General features: G+C 40.9%; 1 pseudogene; it reads left to right on the top strand.

Moving 5' to 3' along the window:
• Window positions 1-261: 261 nt before the first annotated feature.
• LOC102389750 overlaps window positions 262-16,037 on the top strand; it is a 177,166-nt pseudogene continuing 161,390 nt past the window's right edge.

The raw sequence follows: 16,037 nt of genomic DNA, 5'->3' as shown, positions 1-16,037 counted from the left end.
CATGGAGCTGTGTAGGATATGTGAATATACCATATATTGGTGCAGTGAGATACCCTCATACTAATCCATGAATGAGAAAAAAAAATTAAAAGTAATCTATAGGCTGGGTTGAGGTTGTCCCTGTACTGTGATCAGTAGAAGACTCAAAAGCAAAAACATATCAAAATAGAAAGTAGTCAACTGTAAAGTTGAAAAGGGATTTGGCACACAAAATGCGTGCAGATGACATCACTTCTGATAGCACTTTCTTGCTCTACCAAGATGACAATTCTGATCCCGGTGATACTGCTGATCAGGTGAGCAGAGAAGAAAGTGGTGAGTACTTAAGATGTACAAATTGTTCCTCGTCTGTTTATCTGGATAACATTGAGGGCTCTGGTGGACTTCTGGTGGGCCATCAACAGAGAGACCAGTTGAAAGGCTCATGTGAGATACTAAGTAGAATGAGAATTCTGCACCCCAAAGCTCACATGTTGAAGTCTTAGCTCCTAATGCCTTGGGATGTGACAGGATTTGAAGACAGGGTGTTTAAAGAGGGAATTAAGGTTTAATGAGGGCTTCTCAGGAGGTACTAGTGGTAAAGAACCTGCCTCCCAGTGCAGGAGACAAAAGAGATGTGGGTTGGATCCCTGGGGTGGGAGATCCCTGGAGGAGGGTATGGCCTACTCCAGTATTCTTGCCAAGAGAATTCCATGGATAAAGGAGCCTTGAGGGCTATGGTCCATAGGATCTCCAAGAGTCCTGAGTCGACTGAAATGACAGCATGCATGCACAAGGACACTGTGTGGGCCCTAATTCAATATGGTTGGTCATCTTATAATGTTGTCATTGCTGCTGTTGTTCAGTTGCCCAGTCATGTCCCACTCTGCAACCCCAGGGACTGCAGCACATCACACCTCCCTGTCCCTCACCATCTTATAATAAGAGGTCATCAATTCACAGGAACACATAGGGTTCAGGATGGGGAACACGTGTATACCTGTGGAGGATTCATGTTGATATATGGCAAAACCAATACAATATTGTAAAGTTAAAAAAAATAGATAGATAATAGGGAGGGAAGGAAGGAAGAGAAGAAGAAAAAGATATAGAGAGATAATACAGAAAAAAGGATAAGATGAAAAGAAACCAGGCATGGACCAATTCACAGAGTATTTTGTCAATCCAAGAATTTGATTAATTCTATAGAACACACTTTTAATAAGATAAAAGAGAAAAGAAGAGGAAAATTAACCAGAGATAAAGCATTTGTCTTTAATCATAAGGAAGGCTGCTTTGCCTACTGTGACTTGCACAAAGTGGACGAGAATAGATTCATATATGAATACATTTTTCTGTGCAAAGTGAGAGCAGGGAGGTGGAGTCATTCATGGCTGATGTTCCCAACTTCCTTGAGTAAGTGGGAAGCCAGATAACCCTGGGTGAGAGGAGGAATGGAGAACTGAAATGAATGGTAAAGATGTGGAACAGCTGGTGGTGGATGGAAAAAAGAATTAAGAATAGTTACATATTCAAACCCCTTTTCTTTGATAGTATTAAGATATACAGTGAGTTATAAATTTTCTAAGTCAATATCAATAATGAACAGATAAGGAAAAGCTCTTGTTTACAGTAGAAGGCTAAGAGCTTGTGGAGGGCCTGCTGGGTTGGAAAATGATCACTTTGCAACTATCATGGGAAAGACTGGGGTCAGCTCAGGACCATCCATAGAAGTTTAAGCTAGGAGGAAATTGTGCTGGTGAGCAGGTTATTTGTGTGATCGAAAAACGTCTCTCCGTAGACCACTTATTAATTGTAAGGGAGAAAAGCAAACTGTTATTATACAGTGGAAAAATCAGGCCAGTCCTTCACCAATTTATAGCACCCATGAGGCGGAGACGAACATTACTCACCTTCAGAAGTGATACCTTGAGAAGGACACAGCATCACTTCTGCATTTTTCTGGCCAAGAATGTATAATCTCATCCTAGTTATGAGGAAATATCATAAAAATAAACTGCTGGATGTTCTATTAATAAAAAGGTAGATTTGGGAGTGTATTCTTCCAAATGTCAATGTTACAAAAGGAAAAAAAAGGCTGTGGAGGTGTTTCTGAATAAAGCACACTAAGAAATCATGATAGCAAAAACCAGTACCTGACTCCACACTGGGTTCTGTTTCGGAGGGAACCATTAGGCTCTAACAGACTTTATTAGGTGAACAACAAGACTGGAATCTGGACAGAAGATTAGATAAAAATATCCTATCAATGTGAATTTATGAAGTTGAGAATTGGACTGGGTTATGTAAGTGAATATCGCCAATCAATGAAGCATTTAGGAGTAAAAGATCTTAATGTACATAATTTACTTTCAAATTTCTCAGGAAAATAATCATGTGAGTATATATATACATTTATATGTGTGTGTGTGTGTATATATATATATATAATAGGTAGATAAATGTATATCAGTACAGAGAGAGAGAGAAGGGAAAAAAACAACAACCCTCCCCCCCAAAATAAAACACAAAGAGAGCAGAACATATGAGAAATGAGGAAGGAAATGGGTAAATAGGCAGCAGGTAAACCTGGTACAGTATATGTGGGTGTTTTCTTTTGTAACCTTTGGAAATTTGGAATTATTTCTCCCTCCCAAATGTTTAATTTAGAAACTTGAGGGTAACCACCATAAGAACAGAAGAATAATTATAAATTCCACTGAGGGTCTCTAGATGTAGTAAGGCTTGAGCTGGGTCCCCAAAAAGACAAGGCAGAAAAGGCCTGACTAATTATGACAGTAGCTTGTGTTACTTGATGTGCATGACACAGAATGCAGCCTCCCCCTCCCCCTGAACTCTACTTCCATTCGATACCCTTAATATCACAAGAACACAGGACAAAGGATGCCAGCAAAGCTCATTAAGCAAAGGTATAACGTGAAAGTGATGACAGGGCTACCCTAGTGGCTCCGTGGCGAAGAATCCGCCTCCCAACGCAGGAGACGTGGGTTTGATCCCTGATCTGAGAAAATCCCACATGCCTCAGAGCAACTAAGCCCATGAGCCAAACTATTGAGCCTGTGCTCGAAAGCCTGGGAGCCACAACTACTGAGCCCATGGGCTACAACTACTGAAACCCAAGCACCCAGAGCCTGTGCTCTACAACAAGAGAAGCCACCGCGGTGAGAAGCCCACACACCACAGCCAGAGAGTAGCCCCTACTCGCTGCAACTAGAGAAAAGCACGCGCCGCGCTTCAGTCGTGTCCGACTCTGTGCGACCCCAGAGACGGCAGCCCAGCAGGCGCCCCCCTCCCTGGGATTCTGCAGGCAAGAACACTGGAGTGGGTTGCCATTTCCTTCTCCAATGCATGAAAGTGAAAAGTGAAAGTGAAGTCGCTCAGTCGTGTCTGACTCTTAGCGACCCCATGGATCGCAGCCCACCAGGCTCCTCCATCCATGGGATTCTCCAGGCAAAAGTACTGGAGCGGGGTGCCATTGACTACTCCAAATGAAGACCCAGCACAGCCAAAATAAATAAATTAAAAAAAATATTTTAAAAAAGAGAAATGAATGATAAACCTCCATTAACAAATTAATAAGGTGGCTCCTCCTTTTCTCTATCTCAAGAGACTCTGTTGTGATGAATAATAAACTCAAACTTACAATTTGTGTAAAAGAGAAAGATTCTAATCTAATTAATGCCTTGAAATACATTGTAAGTGATGCGAACCATGTTAAGAGAATTCTTTTTCGGTCACTGAAATATAATCCAGTTTTTCAAGACAGTTTAGCTTATACAATTTTCATTCACCACATATTCACATTAATGGGTGTTTCCCTCAGTGGCTCAAGTTTTAGAGATTTTTCCTCAGTTTTATTCCATAAAATACAGGGAAAGTGTCAATAACACAGAGAAGCATATCAAAACAAAAGGTACACTTTGGGATAACTCCAGGATATTTCATGCTTCTTTTATGCTACTGCTGTGTTTTGAGTCCTCTATGAAAACAGATTTTGTTAACATGGTCCTATTTTCTTGTGTTTAGCAAAATATCCAATCTACAACCCTATTTAAAAGGAAAAGTCTAACAAAGAGATTGGTCCAACAGTCAACAACCCACTTTTGAGAACCAAATGACAACAATTGTGAAAGTTAACATCTCTCCCCAAAAGAGATGGATAAAAAGTTGGACATTCATGGTGTTCATTTAGTGATCAATTACAAATGTTGTTGAGATACCTGACTTTTTTTTTTTTTTTTTCAAAATCCTCTTGCTGACTTCAGCTGAGTGCTTATCTTAACATTATACACATTGGCTATTTGATGAATTTTATTTGCAGTGTTTTGGCAGGAATCTGTTTGGGGAAAGCCTGTCCCATCAGTCATGCATACAGATAGATTTTTGCCATTTTCAGGCGTCTGTTCTCTCTAGTTTCTGCTCCTCAGCAGCATTTTGCTGCCTGGCCACACTGGCATTTTCCACCCTACTTCTGACTTCTCCAAATATCCTCAAGCATGAGGATCTGTGAAACCATCAAAGCCCTCATAGTGAAGCCTTTCTAATATTTTTTATTCATTAAATTTAGGGTTTTAGACTATAATATATGTAGCTGTAAACTCTGATTCAAATAGACCATTGAGAATTTCCATTGCAAAACTTCAACCCCTAGAAACCACAGAGAGATGTATATACGAACAGCAACTTATGTTGTAAATAGCTTCCTACCTCCTAGATATGAAATCCATTACAGCCAAGTTCTCTTGATTGAAGAAGAAATATATTTCCAAAATGGAACTTGGAAAAAACATACTGTCATTCCAAATCATTTCACTTCTGTTGTAATGACCGCAGGAGACATTAGTGAAGGGATGTGATCATGTGACCAGTTTAGGAATAAGCAGTCCTCCCCTGCAACCGTGTTTTCGCTGTCCACGGTTTGTTATTCGTGGTCAACCACAGTCTGTAAATATTAAATGAAAAATGTCAGAATTAAACAATTAATCAGGCTTAAAATGCATGCCTCTCTGTCTAGCTTGATGAAATCTTTGCTTGCCCTGCTCCATCTGGCCAGGAGCTTGAATCATTCATTTGTCCAGAGCATCTTTCCCATTAGTCATTTGATAGCCACTCTCTAGGTATCAGACAGACTGTCTCAGTATGGTGGTGCTTGGTTCAAATGACCCTTATTTTACTTAACAAGGGCCCCAAAGTTCAAGGGTAGTGATGCTGACAATTCAGATACTGTAACTGTGCCTAATTTATAACTTTAACATAGGTATGTATGTATAGGAAAAATCATAGTGTATATAGGACCCAGTTATATCTGCAGTTTCTGGCATCCACCGAAGGTCTTGGAATGCATTCCTCATGCATAAGGTGTGAGGGATGGGGACAACTGTATACCAGCTACAACTTTGAATTCTGTCTCTAGTTACAATGTACTTGTTGAATAACAGCCTGAAGAGATGGGAAGGGGATAGAGACAGGGGATCCCGTTTTGAACTTTGGCTTCTGCTGGTTTCCAGGTAGGTTACTTACAGTGGAAAGAGAAAACATACCTATCTCTCTATAAACTGTCAGGTTTATTTAGCCAAGCTTACAGAATTTTAAAGAGAAGGCTACTTTAGTACAGGAGCTAATTTAATATGTCTCAGTATGGCTTGGGCTTCCCTGATGGTTCAGCAGGTAAAGAATCCTCCTGCCAATGCAGGAGACACAGGAGACATGGGTTTCATCCCTGGGTCTGGGAGATCATCTGGAGGAGGAAAATGGCAACCCACTTCAGTATTCTTGCCTGGAAAATCCCATGGACAGAGGAGCCTGGTGGCCTACAGCCCAAAGGGTCACAAAGAGTCAGACATGACTGAACGACTATGAAGGAATGCAAGTAGTATGGTTCTGCCCTAATGGGACAAATTTCAGGGAACATTCTCAGTACAAGTGAGGACCTGCCAGAACCAGGAAACCAACAAACTCTGGTCACACAACAGAACATTTATGCCTGGGCTTTGTATTCCCATCCTGAAAGACAAAACTCTCCTAATATATGCTTTTTCTTTTAAGGGGGTTTCATGTATGTATGGCTGTAATGGTTCTTGATGCAATTTGTGTGTGTTAGTCGCTCAGTTGTGTCCAACTCTTTGCGACCCCATGGACTGTAGCCCACCAGGCTTCTCTGTCCATGAAATTCTCCAGGCATGAATACTGGAGTGGGTTGCCATTTCCTTCTTCAGGGAATCTTCCCAACCCAGGTATTGAATCCGGGTCTTCTACATTGCAGGCGAATGCTTTATTGTCTGAGCTACTAGGGAAGCCTTGATGCATTTTAACCATCAACAAATTCACATCTGGGAGGAGAAACAAGAATCAGCTCTCACTATCTAGGCTCATTTCCAGAGACCCAGAAATGCATTTCCTCATAATGCACTCCCTGATTCTTGAGGGGATTTGAGCCTGAGTTCAGGCTGAGAACTATGATCTCCACACCATTTCCCCTCTAGCCAAGTTTTTGCTGGAGCTTATACAAAAAGACTACAGTCTAGGCACTCTAAGGCAATTACTTAATTGCTCATTATTACTCCTTAAAGTGTTTATGCATTTAAACTACTAAGAAGACATAGCTCTCTCTAACCTCTCTCTCTCTAAAATGTCAGTTCTTTCTAACAAATACCAAACCTTGCTTATTATGAAATAATGAAAAACAGATTTTTTAAAAAACCTCAATAACTCTTCTCTTGAGGTTCTTTATTTGGTTTAAATAGCTGGTTAGCATCAGTTAATTTGAAATACTATTGAAAATTTTCAGAGAAAAAATCCACCCCCTCTTAAAGCAGCGTTCAAGAATAACTTTTGAACATAAAACAAATTATTTCAGTGCTCCTCCTGTCAAAAAGTCAAAACCATTATTATGATGTTTCTTAGATTTTATTTTTCCTATATGCCAAGCACAGCTGAAAAACAAATGATGACCCTTTAAGACCGTTCTCCAAGAAAATGGCTCTTAAAATTATTTGTGAACCTGAGCATTTTAAGAAGTAAAAAAAAAAAAGTCTCATAAAGGAGCCACAGGCATAGGAAAGGCTACTATTGGGGAAAATATCTTAAAGCAATAAAAGCAGGCACATTAATTTAAATTTAAATATGTGATATTTTGGGCAAGACTAAAAGCTTGGTAGAAAGAAAATGTTATAGATATTCAGAATTATATAAATTATCATGAATATACTAAGTAAATTTTCATTGTGATGACTTCAATGACATATAAAACTTTTAAAAGAAATGTGTTATACTTACTGATATTAATGATATAATTAAACATATTGGATAGCAAGAAGATCAAACTAGTCAGTCTTAAAGGAAATCAACCCTGAATCCTCATTGGAAGGACTGACGCTAAAGTTGAAGCTCCATTACTTTGGTCACCTGATGTGAAGAGTTGAATCATTGGAAAAGACCCTGATGTTGGGGAAAGATTGAAGGCAGAAGGAGAAAAGGGCAACAGAGGATGAGATGGTTGGATGGCATCACCAATTCAACGGACATGAGTTTGGGAAACTCGGGGGGGATGATGAAGGACAGGAAAGCCTGGCATGCTGCAGTCCACAGGGTCCCGAAGAGTCAGACATGAATTAGCGACTGAACAACAACAAAATTGAACATATACAGATTTATATGTAGCTTTATGGTAGTAATAAATCATGTTAAAATTGGAAAGAAGAAAAAAAAAAGGTTTCTCAACTTGGTAAAGACTATCTACAAAAAACCTACAGTTAACATCACACTTAATGGAAGGAAAATAGAATCTTTCCTGCTAATACCAGAAGCAAGGCAAGGATGTTCCCTCTCACCATTTTTTTCAGCATTCTACTGTAAGTCCTAGCTAATGCAAAGACAAGAAAAGGAAATGAAAGTATACATATTGAGAAGTAAGACTTAAAATTGTCTTTGTTCACCGATGACATAATTTGTTCACTGATGACATGCAGAAAATCTGGAAGAATCAACCAAAAACTCATAGAACTAATAAGTGATTATAGCAGTATTGCAGAGCATAAGGTCAATACACAAGTCGATTGCTTTCCTATATACAGCAATAAACAACTGGAATTTGAAATAAAAAACACAATAACTTGTTTGATGAAGTGTAGTGAACTTACTTCCATTTATGTCCTTTTACTTTCATCAATTTATAATTGTCTTATTTTCCCTACAAACATTGAGAACCACACAAGGCAGTGTTATAATTTTTGCTTCAACAATCAAACATAATTTTAGAAAATAAGAGGAGAAGAAAATAAACTTTAGCTTTACTTTTGCTCTTTCCATTGTTCCTTCTTTTTTGGTAAAGTTCATTTCTTTTCTATTTAGAGAATTTCTTTTAGCCATTTTTTTTAAGGATAGATCTCCCAGTGACAAATGCTCTTTGTTTTCCTTCATCTGAGAATGTCTAAATTTCCCCTTATACTGAAGAATATTTTTGCTGCATAGAATTCTAGGTCAATTGTTTTTTAATTACTTTCAAGATTCTAAAGTTAATAAAAATTTCTACTCCTCTCCACTAAAGGTTCATTAGGTATTCATGTGTCAGAATGTACTTATCTTTTCTTTTTTTCCCCTGAAATTTTCTTGATGTTTCCTCCATTCACTTCCTTCCTACATTCATTTCCTTCCAGCATTTCCCACTGAACTGTAGTTTCCTTGAGGAGAATAGGTCTCTTAAGTAATTCATCTGGATTTCTCAAAGAGTTTAATTCGGCATCTCTCACACACCATTTGTTCAATAAACTGTTGTTAAATTCTAGCCATGGGAATGCTGTATCAGTGTTTCAGTTATCTTTTTCCATCAGTGCACTAAACAGCTTCTTACTAAACTAATTGAACCAATGGATCTTCTTTAGCTTCCCAAGTCACAAACAGGGAATCATTTAAGAGATAGACTTGCTGAAAACATCTCCAGGGTTTATGTTGCTATAGAAACAAGGAAAATTCCTTATCACTTGCCATAATTGATAACCGACTTTAGGGATTATACAAACACAGCTATCAACTAACTCATACTCACAACCACCTACAGAGAATTCCACTGGATGGGAAAACATCAATTACCTGGAGTCTAGAAGGTAGAAAAGTTTCCAGTAAACAAATTGGGTATTAGTTCTAATTAAAAAAATTTTTTTGATGAAATAGGGTGGCTAAACTAGAATCCAGAGAATTGCAAAATAATGTCTTTTAATGAAAATTTTGTAACAGTAAAATGGGCTGCCCTAAATTATAGTAAAGCATTATTGTTTGAAGCCAATGGAATCAAAATACACGGTGAATTTTCACACCTTATCGTGTGGCTGACACTGTACAGATACTACATTCATTGTCTTGAGGGCTATAACGTTCACTGGAGACAGAGGATCCCTGCATTCAACAGCTTACAATTCTAGGCAATTAATGTCTTTTCAGCACCCTGCAGACATTAGGCAACTCTGAATTGTGAAAGAGAACATGCCCTCATCCCACAAGAAACTCTTTCCAATGCTGTCTCCCTTAGCAGTCACCCTGCTTCCATTATACTCATACGGCTTTCTTCCCCCATATTCTCTCTTTCCTTCTTCTCTTCCATTTTCCTTCTACAAGGGCTGTGTTGGAATAGAAGTAGATATGCTTAAGTGGCCACTCCATATTTATACCATCTTCTTCTTCTGGCTGGCTGGGTCTTTATTATGGCTCATGGCTTCTCTAGCTGTGTTGCGTGGACTCTATAGAGTGTTGGCTCAGTAATTGCAGCCTGAGGGCTTATGTTAATACTTGCCCCATGGCATGGGGATCTTAGTTCTCCAGCCAGGGATTGAACCCACATCCCCTGCACTGGAAGGTGGATTCTTAACAACTAGACCTTCCTCAGTGATCAATGCAAAGAAATAGAGGAAAACAACAGAATGGGCAAGACTAGAGATCTCTACATGAAAAGTAGAAATACCAAAGGAACATTTCATGCAAAGATGGGCTTGATAAAGGACAGAAATGGTATGGTCCTAACAGAAGCAGAAGATATTAAGAAGAGATGGCAAGAATACACAGAAGAACTGTACAAAAAAGAGCTTCATGACCCAGATAATCACGATGGTGTGATCACTCACCTAGAGCCAGACATCCTGGAATGTGAAGTCAAGTGGGCCTTAGAAAGCATCACTATGAACAAAGCTAGTGGAGGTGATGGAATTCCAGTTGAGCTATTTCAAATCCTGGAAGATAATGCTGTGAAAGTGCTGCACTCAATATGCCAGCAAATTTGGAAAACTCAGCAGTGGCCACAGGACTGGAAAAGGCCAGTTTTCATTCCAGTTCCAAACAAAGGCAATGCCAAAGAATGCTCCAACTACCACACAATTGCACTCATCTCACATGCTAGTAAAGTAATGCTCAAAATTCTCCAAGCCAGGCTTCAGCAATATGTGAACCGTGAACTTCCAGATGTTCAAGCTGGTTTTAGAAAAGGCAGAGGAACCAGAGATCAAATTGCCAACATCCGCTGGATCAGGGAAAAAGCAAGAGAGTTCCAGAAAAACATCTATTTCTGCTTTATTGACTATGCCAAAGCCTTTGACTGTGTGGATCACAATTAACTGTGGAAAATTCTGAAAGAGATACGAATACCAGACCACCTGACCTGCCTCTTGAGAAATCTATATGCAGGTCAGGAAGCAAGAGTTAGAACTGGACATGGAACAACAGACTGGTTCCAAATAGGAAAAGGAGTACGTCAAGGCTGTATATTGTTACCCTGCTTATTTAACTTATATGCAGAGTACATCATGAGAAACGCTGGGCTGGAAGAAGCACAAGCTGGCATCAAGATTGCTGGGAGAAATATCAATAACCTCAGATACGCAGATGACACCACCCTTATGGCAGAAAGTGAAGAGGAACTCAAAAGCCTCTTGATGAAAGTGAAAGTGGAGAGTGAAAAAGTTGGCTTAAAGCTCAACATTCAGAAAACGAAGATCATGGCATCCAGTCCCATCACTTCATGGGAAATAGATGGGGAAACAGTGGAAACAGTGTCAGACTTCAATTTTGGGGGCTCCAAAATCACTGAAGATGGTGATTGCAGCCTTGAAATAAAAAGATGTTTACTCCTTGGAAGGAAAGTTATGACCAACCTAGATAGCATATTCAAAAGCAGAGACATTACTTTGCCACCAAAGGTCCATCTAGTCAAGGCTATGGTTTTTCCAGTGGTCATGTATGGATGTGAGAGTTGGACTGTGAAGAAAGCTGAGCACCGAAGCATTGATGCTTTTGAACTGTAGTGTTGGAGAAGACTCTTAAGAGTCCTTTGGACTGCAAGGAGATCCAATCAGTTCATTCTAAAGGAGATCAGTCCTGGGTGTTCTTTGTAAGGACTGATGCTAAAGTGGAAACTGCAGTACTTTGGCCACCTCATGCGAAGAGTTGACTCAGTGGAAAAGATTCTGATGCTGGGAGGGATTAGGGGCAGGAGGAGAAGGGGACGACAGAGGATGAGATGGCTGGATGGCATCACCGACTCGATGGACATGAGTTTGGTTGATCTCCGGGAGTTGGTGATGGACAGAGAGGCCTGGCGTGCTGTGATTCATGGGGTCGCAAAGAGTCGGACACGACTGGGCGACTGAATTGAACTGAGACCACCAGGGAAGTGAAATGAAAGTCACTCAGTCATGTCTGACTCTCTGCGACCCCAGTAGAATTCTATAGGCCAGAACACTGGAGTGGGTAGACTTTCTCTTCTCCAGGGGATCTTCCCAACCCAGAAATCAAACCCAGGTCTCCCGCATTGCAGGTGGATCCTTTACCAGCTGAGCCACAAGGGAAGCAGACCACCCGGAAGGTCCTATGTTTTCTTCTTACTGATACCTTACTTCACCATCTTCAACAGGTAGAGGGCATTTGCACATTTGCTGCAGTGAATTACAAGCTGCTTGGGTACAGGGGTAAAGTCTTTACCAGTGACCCAATGGCAATGACTTGTAACTATTGAGTGTATAAATGAACATGTGAATGAACTCCATGGAAAAGAAAATTATCTCAGAATTACTTTTATTCACAGGCTAACATTTCTCATTTCAAGTGAAGGAGAACCAAAAGCAAATCCACTAGGATTTTGATTGTCAGGTTTAACTCTCTTTTTGTTACTTTTGGTAGAGTTGTCCTTTCTCCTATGTTGTTCTCTGACTCCCTCCTGGGTAAAGTGGAGTCCACAAAACAGCACAGCAATTTCAAGACAAGCATATCAAAACAGGAGCACTTAGGCTTCTGAGTAAAATGCTGTTGATGGATTTGTTTTCATATTGCTCATTCATGGGCACTTATTTCTCCCAGGAAAAGCCTACCATGAGGAGAACAAAGCTCTTGACCTGGAAGAATGTCTTGATTACTTTCCAGAGGGTTCATTCTGGGACCATGTTGGGCTCTGTGGTAAGAGCACCAGTGAGTAGCTGGATGCATCTCTCACCAGGGAGCAGGATTAGTACTGTATCTCCTGGTAGCCGGGGAGGTTCTTCTCCCGATCTAGTTCAAACTCACTTCTCAATGGGCAGCTCAAGGAAAGTGAGCCTTTAGCTTGGTGGTGCTCTGTGTTAGGCAACAGCACACTAAGGCCCCAGAATTACCTTCTCTCCTGTTCTTGTTTCTGTGTTGACTCTCCATGAGTAGCATTTTATTTTAGGAATGGAAATGACAAACAGGTTGTTTATGTCATTCTCAGAAAAGTATGTATTTCTGAAGCCCAAGTCATTCAGGAGCCAACGTTTTGGAGGAAAACACAAGATGCAATTGTTCCCCAAGGAACTGACCTTGAGCTGAAGCAGTACTAACCACAGAAGGAGGGGGTTGAGGTAGCTTGTATGGAAGATGGGAAGTAGAAGGATGCGTGGGCTGTGCCCAATGCAAGAGTGAAGAATCAAAGTGTAAAAGAACTTTATTGGGAAAGTTATCTGTTTGCCAAGCTTCTGGATAACATTCGCTTTTCACTCAACTCTGGCCCTAATGTGAGATACTAAGTGAAATAACAAGCATTTACAGGGAAAATTCCAAAAGCCATGTTGGGCTGTAGGTAAGACTCACAGGAGCTAGAGGTGCCTCTGAAACGCATTTCTAAAACTTCCTGTAGGAGTGCTTTAGATGCTAGTCTCCAAAAGAAGAATCTGGAAGCTGGGAAAGCAAACCCCACCTTTCTGCTCCCAGGACATAAAACTTTTAATGTCACTATTCGCTTCTTCATGGAACATTTCACCTGGCTGCCTGTTAGGTTCAAACTTTGCCTTGGCCCTAAAGGTGCTATTTAACTAGCATTCTGACAAAGATGCTACCAAGTGTTTCTATTTTCTTCTTGATAATATTTATATTTGGCTGTTAGTTATACTTATCAGTAACCATTGAGATCACTCCCAGCTTGTGTAGAAGGTACAGTTCTCACGTGCATTTGACTGAACAGCGGGGTCAGCTGTACCGTAAGAAGAAGTGTAAAATGTGAAGGAGGTGTGTGTTTTATGTAACCACCCTCCAGTGCTGTCTCCGTCTTAGGTAAGTATGATAGATTGTGTGCCCCTGCCTGTTGTCATCTGACTTAAGCCAATGGGATAAACATTTCCAAGTCAGGGCATGTAAAGAATGATCCTTGAGGGCTTCCCTGGTGGCTCAGTGGTAAAGAATCTGCCTGCCAGTGCAAGACACATGGATGGATCCCTGATCCAGGAAGATCCCACATGCTCCAGGGCAACTAAACCCGTGCACCACAACTATTGAACCAGCGCTCAAGAGCCCAGGAGCTGCACCTAGTGAGCCCACATGCTGCAACTACTGAAGCCCAAGTGCCCTAGTGTCCGTGCTCCTCAACAAGAGAAGGCACCACAGTGAGAAGCCCAAGCACTGCAGCTAGAGAGTAACCTCTGCTTGCCACCGACTAGAGAAAAGCCCGTGCAGCAATGAAGACCCAGCACAGCCAAAAATAAATAAATAATTTTTTAAAGAAAAGAATCCTCTTTGATTTCCCTCTCTCTCATCTGTATCCAACCCTCCTACAAGTTCTGTCAATCTTCAATGCATGAACCAAACACCACCTCTCCTCTCCACTGTCCTGGTCATAATAGCATCATTACCCTGGACAACTAGCTTTCGCTTTCACTCCTATAGCCCAGTCTCCACAGAGGAGGCTAAGTGATGATTTTAGCAAATATGACTATGTCATTGCCTTCCTCAGGACATCCCATAACTTTGATCACATCATAATAAAAACCAGAATCTTCACCGCACCTGTGAGGCTCCACATGATCTGGTCCTTTTACTTCTGTCTGAGCTCATTTCCTGACATTCTGCAACCCACTCACTCTACAAATCACATCGGCATATCCTTCAAAATCCAAGCTCCCTCCTCTTTTAATGCTGTGGCTTGGCAATTTGTTAGCCTTGTTTCCATCTTGTGCTAGGATTAATGTTTTAACCCAAAGATATGGTCTTTACTCCCATGGTCTAGTCCTTTGGGGTTTTGATGGTTGGATGGCATCATCAACTCAATGGACATGAGTCTGAGCAAGCTCTGGGAGATGGTGAAGGACAGGGAAGCCTGGCGAGCCACAGTCCACGGGGTCACAAAGAGTTAGACACAACTGAGTGACTGAACAACAACCCAGGGTACTGTCTACGTCTCTCTATCTTCCTAAGATTCAGAAGCCTCTACACCCCTGTGATGGCAGTTGCTGAAATACCTTTTCAGTTCTTTTAACTCTCCAGCTATTTCCTCCCCTTGAATCCTTGTAATCTTAACTGTATCCAGACCAAGAGTCAGCAAAGATTTAAGGGTGTTTACATACAAATTCGGAAGCTTCCCGCATGGTTCTCCTTCCTAGAATCACTTCTCTCCTCTCTCAATCAGCTTTTAGTAACTCTGACAGTCTCAGTCTCCATCTTCTGACTCCTCAGGCCAATAGGACCCTGGTTTTCTGCTTGAACTCTATCTGCATTGCTCCCCAAGAACTGGGAAATGCCCCATGGGGCAAGGATGTATAAAATAAGAATCAGTGTAATGACCTTGTAATGATGGATTCCCCTACAATTTCTTCTTCTTCTGACCATTCTTCATTGCCTCAGATAGTTGCTTTTTATATTTTATTTGGCTTTTACAGTTGTTATTTTCTAGTTCAAGCTGATAAAATCAACTCTGACATAAAGGAAGCTGCTCACCTAATAAGGGTTGAAGTGCACTGTTCTGATTTTCCCCATCTGTCCATAGCTATCCCATTTTTTACAGGATACTTCCCAAAATGGCTTTTATTATATACTCTCTGCATCTTTAAGGAGGGACCTCTCAATAAATTTTCATTATCTGGCATGCTTCTGGGAGAGTTGTTTTCCATCAAAGTCCTAATCATGGGCTGAAGATTTCATAATATCCAGATCTCATTACTCGCCCGTTGCTCTCTCTGCTTCAGCCAAACAGGCTCCTTGTAATTCATCAAACATGATGGCGTTTTTCTCGTGCAAGGCTTTTGAACGTCAGAGTCCACTTTCCCGAGACAAGCTTCCAATGGTTATTCATGTGTCTCACTTCCTCTAGGCCTTCCTCCAAAGTCACCTTCCCAGGGTGGCTTCTTTCACCCCATCTTTAAATCACCACCCCGTCATCATTCTCTATTTCTTTCATGTCCATGACATGTATCGCCATCAGACACACTATATGCTATGCTGACTCACCTTATTTATCTTATCTGTATTCCCATGAGCAGGTAAATTCACTAAAGACAGGGATTTGGGCTCTTTTGCTCACTGCTTTTCCCTAGTCTGGTTTCCCCCTGGTGCAGAGTATTTGTGAATAAACTGCTGCTGCTGCTGCTAAGTTGCTTCAGTCGTGTCCAACTCTGTGCAACCCCATAGACAGCAGCCCACCAGGCTCCACCGTCCCTAGGATTCTCCAGGCAAGAACACTGGAGTGGGTTGCCATTTCCTTCTTCAGTGCATGAAAGTGAGAGGTGAAAGTGAAGTTGCTCAGTCATGTCCGACTCTTAGCGACCCCATGAACTGCAGCC

The sequence above is a fragment of the Bubalus bubalis genome, chromosome 22 (genome assembly GCF_019923935.1).
Source record: "Bubalus bubalis isolate 160015118507 breed Murrah chromosome 22, NDDB_SH_1, whole genome shotgun sequence".
Classification (NCBI taxonomy): Eukaryota; Metazoa; Chordata; class Mammalia; order Artiodactyla; family Bovidae; genus Bubalus; species Bubalus bubalis.
Note: the sequence above shows the minus strand (reverse complement) of the source record. Positions and strands in the feature narration are given on the sequence as shown.